Genomic DNA, 11,169 nt, shown 5'->3' with positions numbered 1-11,169 from the left:
AGTTATATTAAAATTATTAGTAAAAGTTGTATAATCTATAACAATAATGACAGTGGTAAGACTTTTAAGGACATGTTATAAGAAATAAAATAAGGACACGGATTTCCTCCAAACTAGTTTGGAGGAAATCCTCCAAACAGGAACAGCTGTCACTTAAAAACAGAGACACATAAGCTTGGAGTCATGTGCAACGCACATGACCCATTTAACTGAAGAGCTGTTAACCCTAACAGCGTTAACGCTACACTTTCTTCTCAAACACACACAGCCTCACGCCTCTCTCTCATCTCCTCCACCTTTGTCTTGGTTTTCTCAGCAAACTCAGACCGACAAGCTCTTGTGAGGCGGAATCGACGATGGCCACGTGCAGCAGCCGCCGATCTCACCGGACCAACTGGACAGCCCCTCTCTCTTTCGCTCCTCAAACTCACATCTCAACCTGAGGTTTTGAGGTTCTGACCGGCAAGAGCTTGTGAGGCGGAATGGACGACGGTCACACCTCTGTTTTTCTCAGAACCTCAGACCGGCAAGAGAATCCAGCCACCCACTGCACATGGCCAGCCTCTCTCTTTCTATTCATTTGGTTTTAGTTTTGAATTTTTTTTTTTTTGCGTTGAATCTTAGGGTTTCAGAAAGGGGTTTCTGGCTGATTTTTCCTGGTATTAGAAAGAATAGTTTTTTTTTTTTTTTTTGGTTGTTGTTGACTGAGAAAGGTAGCTTTCCTTTGGTTTTAAATGGATATATTTTTTTAAGTTCTTATGGATGTAATAAATTTTTATTATTTTAAAGAAAATTAGACCAGCAATTTAATTTGGAAAGAAGCTGTTTGTAATACGGGATGTTTTTCCTTAAATTTTATATATACATTTTTGATTGAGTTTATGAACCACTCTTGTTCCTATTCAAATCCACTGGTGATTATTGTTTCTTTAAAGTTTGGTTATATTCATGAGGCTTTGAGTGTTTCTGCTATGATTCAAATGAATTCTTTATTGTTGGCCATTAAAATCTCTAGAGGCTAAAAAGGTTGTAAAATTTTCTATTAAAAAGAATAGAAAGATCATATCAGATTCCAAAATTTTCATAATCAATAGAAAGATGGTCAAGAAAAAACTGTAAACTAAGAGACGTTTTTAGTTAGTTTAATTTTATTGTCTTTATTCTATGCAAAATTATTGCTTATTTCTTTCAATTTCTTTTATAGATGCTAGTCCATATCATATGAAGCACGGTGCATTTAAGCTCAAGAATGCCTTTATGCAGCAACAATATAAACTCTGTTTACAGAACAAGTGCAACTTTAAGTTCTTTCTCATAATGTGGACCTTAAGGGTTAAAAGTGAGATCCATAAGACTTAAAATGGACAAGAAGATTAATATTTGCACAGTTCGCGACTGAGGATAGCTGCTATATAAGTGCAATAGGGATGACGGTTAGTTCAGAAGAGATGTGTAATCCCCATGGAGAAAAGCCGCATTTTTGAAGTGCTTTCTCTGTCTACGAAGGTGGAGGAGATGAGAGGGAGGCATGAGGCTGTGTGTGTTTGAGAAGAAACTGTGGCTAACGCTGTTAGTGTTAACAACTCTTCAGTTAAATGGGTCATGTGCGTTACACATGACTCCAAGCTTATGTGTCTCTGTTTTTAAGTGACAGCTGTTCCTGTTTGGAGGATTTCCTCCAAACTAGTTTGGAGGAAATCCGTGTCCATAAAATAATGTATCACTGGCTGTGATACATTATTTTATCCTTAAAAGTCTATGTAATCCACGGATACCTGTTAGAGCAGGGCAGGAAAAAAACTCGACCTAAATAGGAAGTGGGGCTGGGGCGGGGCTGGGGAATAGGAAGCTTGTCCCATATTCGCCCATTGTCATATCTGCACTTTTTGCTCTTTGTCATGATAATTAGAGACTAAATTAGTCAGTTTTGAAATGTTATGAACCCAACTAGCATTAGCCCAAATCTCCATAATATTACAATTAGACTAAATTAGTCAGTTTTGAAATGTTATGAACCCAACTAGCATTAGCCCAAATCTCCATAATATTACAATTATTAGTAGAAGTTGCATAATCTATAATAGTAGTGGTAGTGGTAAGACTTTTATGGAAATGTTATAAAAAATAAAATAATGTATCTCAATAAATTGTAATTTGTTTATGCCTATTGTAAGGACCTGATTTGAACTCCTAGACTAAAAGGTATATGGACTTAGGCCCAAAAAATCCAAAACAATGAACTTGTAGAGAGTGGGTTGGAAAAACTATAACAATCAGAAACCAATCTTGTAATCAAACCTAAGAGCAATATATAAGAGCTGTGCTCCTCGGATATTGCCGAGAATGTTTTTCTTCAACATAAACCCGTCTGTTTTCATTCTTTTGTCATTTCAATCTACCTTAGTGTTAGTTTGAATCATTAAAGCCCAATTTTTCCAACCTACTCTCTACAAATTCATTGTTTTGGGTTTTTTGGACCTAAGTCCATATACTTTTTGACTAGGAGTTCAAATTAGGTCCTTGTGCCTATAATCTAGTTAATAAGAAAATTTTGAAGATATTACACATTTATTTTATAAATTGATGTGATTGATGACGCTTTAATAAGATAATGGTGTTTTAATTATTTTTTGTAATTGGTAATATATTAGTTTGTAAGATTTATATAGTAATTTTTTTTTTTTTTTGTATTTCTAGCATCACTCTTAGATTAAAAAAGAAAAGAAAAGAACATATAATAGAGTTTTGCTACATGGCATAAATATTCTAATTTTTGGTGTTTATTTCCATTTTATGTTATGATTTCTTTAAACATGTTTTCTTTTAATATTTTTTTTGTCGTAAAAAAAAATTGTAATATAAAATATTTTTTCCTTCCCTTCCTTTTGGTTAGTACGTGGTTAGTTAAACTTTACTAATTTTTCAAGACACTTATGAAATATCACTAATTTGTTAGATAACTTTTTTAAATTTAAAAATTTTACTTATTATTATTATTATTTTTAGAAACAAAGACCTCAGATTAATGAAAAATGGCTAAATCAGCCAGAAGTACATAAACAAATTATTTGATGCTTACCTTTTGTAATATAGATTTATTTATTCAATGCTCACCTTTTGTAATATAGAATTAAATTTCCCTTCCTGAATGGTGAAGCCAACGTAAGTATTCTAGTTATCACAGCCATGGCGCAAACCCAAAATAGGGAAAATATAAAACAAAAACTACGGCTAACCGTGTTTAATTAGGTTGCTAATATAGCCAGGGCCTGCTTCTGAAACCAAAAAAGAAGTAAAAAAAAAGGTGGCTAGGCATGTTTAGGTTGCTTTTTTTTTTTTTTTTTTTTTTTTTTTTTTTTTGTGTTGCGCCGCCGGGGGGGGGGGAGGGGGGAAGCTTTTGGCCTACTTGAGGTATATAAAAAACAAAAACGCAAACCCCATTTAAATGCTGAGCAAATTCTTGGACTCTTATTTTGTGAGAATCTTTCATTATTTTTCTTTTGCTTTTCTTTTAGGTAGGTCGTATTCCAGTCCTTGCACGTATTGATAATTTGATATCTCACACCACCTTTAGTATAAGGCTTTGTGGGCGATCTTGGTGCTTTTCTTCTTTTCTTAAATAAAGACCAATACTTTGTTAAAGGGGAAAGAAAGAGCATATATGTTTTAAGTGAAAATTTGAGATAATTAGAACAAAAGAAGAAAAAGAAAAAGAAAAAAAGAGATTCTTCTAAGTTGTATCTCTTCCTATGTGACCTTTATCTCATGACAATAAGATAATGTATTTTTTCTTACATAAATTTAGCTTGAGTTATTAAAATATATTAGTCGAAAACCGCGCGATGCATGAGAATATACAATTATTATTATTATTATTTTTTTTGAGATAAAAGATAGAAAAATTATTCTTTTTTCAAGTGATCTTTATTATTCAAACTTTTGTATAGTGTGTTATGGTTTTTTTTTTTTTTTTTTTTTTTTTTTACCTACAACTAAAATTTTTAGTTGAATGTATGAGAAGCTCTATATCAGTCAAAGACAAACATTTTGATAAACCTGACCAACAATTTCTAGAGGATGGTTGGTCATCTTTAACTCTGTAATTGAGTAGGCTGAGGTGCTATGCATCATTTATTTCTTTCAATAAATTCTTTATTAGCTACTTATCAAAATATATAAATAAATAAAATAAATTCTTTATTAGCTGCAGTATACAATTGCAGAGTCAATAAACATTCAAAAGCTTAGGGCATTTGACTATTTGAGGAGATATACCTGTGATTTATCAATTGCGGCTGATCATCCATCTAAAAATAAAGTTCAACAGTGGCTAATCAAATCGCTTCATAAATTTTTTTTGATTTATTGAGATGATTATCAAATCTTTTTTGGCTAAGGGTTGGGATCTGATCTTCATATTATATCACAGGCCATTTAATGTCACTATCCATTTGATCACTCTAGGAAATATGCAATACCTTGAAGAAACAGAACCACTGGAAGTCCCACCATGAAATGCCAAATTGCTTTACATTTCAAAACAATTCCACATATTGTAATATCTCAAAGTAATTAGTGTCATTGTTATGAACGCACAATAATAACGTAATAAGTATAACAAAACTTCTTTCAATGGTTTGTAATTCATCCACAAACCTCCCACCTCTATAACTCTTATTTAAAACAATACGAACTTCAATAAAACAAAAATAAAAATAAAAAGGGGCTCAGTGCAGCAGTCATTCTGAATCAATATCCTGATGGGGGAGGAGGATCGACGATGCAAGCGAAGCGCTGGACCCAACAGGTGGAGGTGCAGCGAAAAGGCGTCGCCTGGAAAGTCCTACTGCGACAAGCATTTGGCTCAACAGATACAGAATCAGAAGAAAAAGAGAAATCAGACTCATAGCGATACCAGTGAGAGGAAGAAGAAGGTGATGGAACAATCTGCGTGTTATAATAAGATAGAGAGAGTTGATTCCGGTGAAGGACAATCGACCTCAGCACCTTCACCTTCACCTAATGATATGGTAATTAAAAACCTTTGCATTGAACACATTTTTATTCTTTCAATTATATAAAAATCATATTGTGTGTGTCTCATTGTTAAAAATAAAAATGAAATTCATAGATGTTTTGAGATTATTGTTTGCTTTGCATTTCCTGTATCAATTGAAATCATAATAGTGAATTTTTATGCCCTGGTTTATTTTTTGGTCCTATCCTGTAATGTAATGGTCAACAAATGAATTGTGTTCCATTTGAACAAGCTTATTAGCATTGCATTGCAAGATAAGGCTTCCCAAAACAAGAAAGAGAGTTTGATGTGTCATCAATGTCAGCGGAGTGATAAGAGCGTTGTTATCTGCTATTCCAATTATAATAGCAAGCGATATTGCTATGAGTGCCTTGACCAGGCACTGCTTGGTCATGGCCTGATCACCCACCAACTTTCCCACTCTCCCTTGAGTAGGATACTTGACATTCAGATGTAATGTTGAGGGCACTGCGCTCACGATGTGAAGCCAGGGCCTGCTCAGGATAGTTGTGTATGGGGAAAACGCTTCTACCACTACGAAATTAACCTGGACCTCTACATCACCGACCTATACGGGAAGTCTGATCATTCCTCAAGGGACCACCATTTTGCCATTAAAACCCATCAGTAGAGAATCATACGTATGCAGGTCCTTGGGCCTCAAGTTTAGCCCCCAGTACAAATCTAGTACATTATTTTTCCTCCACTTCCCTAGTCAACCGGTACTCTCCTCACATCATAGCCCCAAATCCTAACAGTAACCACTAGGGTATCATAATGTGGTTGGAGGGTTCCCTGCTTGTCCTCCTCAAAAAAACTCAAGCTAGGGGGGGCCATCACCTTTGCTCTTATGGGAGTCTGATCTCTGGCCTCTAGGTCAAAGCCCCCCACCATGGAGATGACTCCGGAACTTGCCATGACATCATCCCTTGGTCTAGCCAAGATCACATTAATAGTGCCCAATGTTGGCCAAGGAGTGTCGTTTCTATGCATCCCATTTCCTGAATGTCTGACCTGTTCCATAAGCTGATGCAGGAATTAATTGAGTTTCTCTGCCCTCGCCAACTGATTGAGGTGATCGCGCAAGGTCCTGCAGTCCTTCGTGGTGTGTTCTCTGTCTTGATGGTAATGGCAGTAGAGGCTTAGGTTTCTCTTGGATGGATCCCCACCCATCCTGTTGGACCACTTGAAAAATGGCTCATTTTTTTTTTATCTTCTCTAGTATTTGGTACACTGACTCCTTAAACAGTGAATTGACTAGTTGAACCCTCACGGATGTCATATGACTAGGGAAATCTCTTCAGGGCCGATCATTATGGTACCCTCCTCCCCGACGATCCCTCTTTTCTGGGAACACTTTAGCTTTTCCTTTTCCCTACATCTGGTCCTCTTCTAACCTTTTGTACTTGTTTATGCGATCCATAAGCTAGCGCATGTTCAAGGCAAACTTCATTGTTAATGACTTCCCTAGGTCATGCTCGATTGGGAGGCCAACCTTGAAAGTCCTCACTGCCACATCCTTAAAATATCCATCTACTTCATTGTACATTTCCCAATACCAATTTGAGTAAGTCTTGAGGGACTCCCCCTTCCTCATGGCCATAGACAGCAAATAATCCACTGGCCTGGGGACTTTACTGCAGGTTATGAATCTAGCACCAAATGCCCTTGTCAGCTCTTCAAAGGACCTAATTGATGCTTTCTCCAATGCATCAAACCAACGCATGACAACAAGCCTAAGGTTGGAGGGGAACACCTTGCACATAAGGGCCTTATTGCTGGTATGGACGACCATCTTTTGATTAAAATGGCTTACATGCTCCACGGGATCAGTTCTTCCATTATGTATGGTGAATGTTGGCTGGGAAAACTGGTGGAGGAGCTTGGCCTTATTAATCCTTCTTATAAAAAGGGACTTAGAAATCTGTCATAAGGCTTTACTCATAGCATTGTTTCTCATGGTGTGATGAGAAAGTCCCTTTCTGCGTTTGTTATGGCCCTTCTCCAACTTGTCTTGCTGTGAAGAAGATGAGTAGGACTCGTTAGGTGGAGTTCTAGACCTACATCGGTATGAGCGATCACGGCTTCCCCCTGAGCCCTTACTTGATGGGGAAGATGGGCTCCTCTTATCATGCCTCCTGCACCTCAACTTCCTGCCCAGATGACCAACTTCCCGTTGCAGCTTCAATGTCTCTTGGTCATGTGAAACATGACTCCTAGACTTGGAACGACTTCGCTTAGTACGTTTAGTGTGATTAGATTCCACCATAACACTTGGGGTATGTTGCCTATCTCTCTTACGTTCCAAGTTAACAAACTGGTTCTCCCTCTGAGAGCCAACTAACTCCTCCCTATCTTGGCCAGCATTAGCCATAATTACTCAGGACAGATCCTTCACCACTTGTTCCCACAAACGACGCTGATTGTAAAGACCTAAAAGTTTGTAGCCCAAGCCCACTTAGAGTAATGGGTTGTGCCTTTCGAACCTGGCTCAAATCAATAAAATTTGTAAGAGGAGGGAAAAAAAAACAACAATGGACTTTGCCTGAGGATAGCTACAGGGAAGGATCAGGTTTTTATTCAAAAGCAAACGAGTATCAAGCTCTACACCGGTGCTCTTGAGGAGACTAAGTTTGTATAAAAAGTAGTACTGTTCACTTTCTCCTCTCAATGCTCTTCTTTATGTTTCTTCTCTCTTTTTCTCGACCTCCTTTCGAATGCTCTCTCCTTTCCTTATATACCTCTACCTCCATCACATCTTCATCATCCATTTCTACCTAACCTCTCTCCTTTTTTGACACTTGTTACCTTTCACATTTGAAGAAGACGGTGAAAGGAACCTGCTTAGCTGTGGTTTACACTGTTCAGGTCACTTCCTCATCAATGCGGTTGATAAAACTGTTGTCTATCATTTAATGCGAATGCAACAGGCTACACTAGGCCAAAAGCTTCCATATTGCCCATTAGCTTCCACTCTCTTCAGATCCTAGTTCCCACTTAGAATACCACAGAGTACCATGATTCATTTCTTCTCCTCCTCGGGCGGATTCCTCCCATTGGCCCGTGGCTTGCAGCATTTCCACGTCAATGCTACGACCTTTCAACTTCATCCTCAATCCTCGGGCCAATGCTTCGACCCTTCAACTTCATTCTCGGTTCTTGAGCACCCACAATATAATATATTATTTTAATATATTATTTACTCGAGTTTAAATTCTATAAAAAGTCCATATTAGACCTCCTATATTTACACCCTCTCATAGTATATTGTCATATCATATATCTTTAAATTGTGGAATAAATAATTTAATATAAAAATACAATCATAATAAATACTTATTTATAACTATTATAATTATCAAATTTTATATTTAAAAATCTCTAACCTTTTTGGGTAAAAAAATTGTATATTTTAAAAATAAAACAAAGAGAGGATCATATTTTGTTGAACTAATGCATAGGTTACTTTTCTTAATTGGCATAGCATTTTAAAACATCTTGAGGCTTTGGCAATCGAGTATCATTTAAATTACAACTCTCTTCTAAATCATTCAGTCGACTTTTAAAATCTTTAATTTACACTCTCTATCATTACAAAAATGTCAATGTGCATATTTCATTATGGTCCATCTTATTTTCACCATTAATTTGCCTAAAAAAGATTTCATTTTTCATTTTAAAAAGACGTGTGAATTAACAAAATTTTATTGGATGCTGATAAAAGGAGTAAATTGATATTGTTGTAATACTGTAAGTGTAAATTATAAGCTTTCTTTGTTAAAAAGACCAATTTATAAGCAATCTTATACTTAGATGGGTTTGAATAGTGTTTTAGCCATAATTTTAATATACATACTAACCTCGTCACACACACCCTGCATGAGTGATGAGGCTATTTTTATCTATTTATTTTAAGTTTAATATAATTTTTTAATTTGAATTTATCTATTGTTAGTAAGGTTACACAGAAAATGATTTTTATAAACTAAAATTTATATTTTAAAATGAAGTAAACTACTAGATTTAGTGTGTGCTAGTTTTTAGGAAAAAAATTGTATCAAATGTACGTGACATATGTTTGGATAGAAAGTGTATTAATTTTTAGGAAAAAATTTTCTATGCTAGTTTGTTTGTTTGTTTGTTTGTTTTTTTTTTTTTTTAATTTTGTTGAATTACAATTTTAATCGTATTTTTTATTTCTTAAGAATAAGGATTATCTAATTAGATTATGGGCATTTTTTACATTTTTTAAAACCATAACTAACTTTTTGAATCCTCTTAATATATAGAGAAGAGATTACATGATACAATGAAAAGGGAAAAGAAAAGAAATCATATACCATATAGTCAAAGTTGGGTGTTAGAATTTATAGTTGCATCATGTTAATATTCTCTCCTTATGCCATGTTGTACAATTTGGTTTTTCCATATGACTCAAAAATTAATAACATAGTTTATTATAAGTGAAATTCTATCACCAAAGTTTCAAGAAATAAAAAAGAAAATTCATCATTTGTTTAAATTATTTTTGTTATCTACAATAGTTTTTTGTTTTAAAGTAAATTTGGTTTTAAAAGATTTTTTTTTTGGTCACATTTCATTAAGGGAAAAAAAATTTATGTCTTCTTAGAATTATTTTTTTTGAGAAGAATTTCTCATTGGAATTTTGATGGTATTACTAAAACACTTACTTTAAATTTTGTATTGTATGACCATATTGCAATTAAAAAACAAGTGATTTTCTACTTCACGCCCCCAAAACTACAATATGTTGGTGTAACTTTTATTGCCCAGTATTTAATATGATATTAGTTAATAGTTTTTCAATATCTTTTTCTTTTAATAACACAACTTAAACCCGAACCACACCACTAATTACAGGAAAAGAAGATCTTGATCAGGCCATTGAAAGTGTGCCAAGTATGGAAGGCCTTTTGTGACGTCAAGACTTATTGTCAGTTTGCAGACAACCAATCAAGGATCCTTTTCTACAACTCTTCATTGAGGAGAGCAAAACCATGACTCGAGCTTCAGGACTCATACTTAACACCTTTGATGACCTCGAGGGTATCCGATTCTCTGTCACATTGCCCTTCTTTTTCTGAACGTTTGCACAATTGGTCCATTCAATGCTCTTGTAAAAACCGGAATCGGAGATTGTAAAGTTGTGATTTACAACTATGTTTTATGTTGGCTTTATTTCATGATGTTGTAATTGCTTTAATTTTGTTCCTTGTATTTTGTGGGATTTTATTGTATTGGGTTTAGTATTAAGTTGGTGAAGACTTAAATTTAATTGAAGATCAAGTAGTTTTCACGAGAAGCTAAACCGCGAAGTAGCCATGTGAGAAGCACATGACTGGAAGCTGAAGAGTCGTGCTAGGCGGTCAATTTCGCGAGTATTTTGCGGGTAAGGCATTCCTGCGAAATAGTCGCGAAACATTCTACTTGGAGGATTTTTAAGTGTGACTTTCTTACCCTTCATCCATACTATATATACCCTCATTACCCAGAGAAATTGAAAAAGAGGTCATTCAAAGAGAAAAACCCTAGATAGATTTTCTACAACACACACACCCATTTTTTAAAGAGAGAGTTACTCATCCTTAGTGAGAAATCATTCTAGCCTTTTCTCCTTCTCTCTTGCGTTTTCATACCTTGAGAGGAGATTTACCCAAACACAGCCTATATATTTTCAGAATGTAGAGAGTGTTTTGGAGTTTGGGAAGCTTTGGGGATTTGCCAAAAAAAGCCAATGAGGCTTGGCGGATGCAATTAGGTGTATTGCGAGATTTGGAAAGTTAGACAAGACACGGTTCCAAGAAGCCTTGTTAGAGTAGGAGCTTGGAGGGTTTAGGTACATTAGGTAGATTAGGCTTAGAGGGTCTCTTGCTATTCATGTATTCTAACTTATTGTCTAATGAATTGATTTACCGCTTAGAGGGCGGTGGAGAGGTCTTTCGCCGAATTCTTCGGTTTTTTCTTCGATAACATATTGTCGTGTTATCTTATGTTTATATCTTTCTTCCTTTAATTTTGTACTTTATTTTTATTGTTTGTTGTTCATGTTTATGCACTAGAGTAGTATCGGTTGATTGTGTTTCATTTACTCTTGTTTCTGCACTTAGATA

The sequence above is a fragment of the Quercus robur genome, chromosome 7 (genome assembly GCF_932294415.1).
Source record: "Quercus robur chromosome 7, dhQueRobu3.1, whole genome shotgun sequence".
NCBI lineage: Eukaryota > Viridiplantae > Streptophyta > Magnoliopsida > Fagales > Fagaceae > Quercus > Quercus robur.
This window is presented reverse-complemented; position numbering follows the sequence as displayed.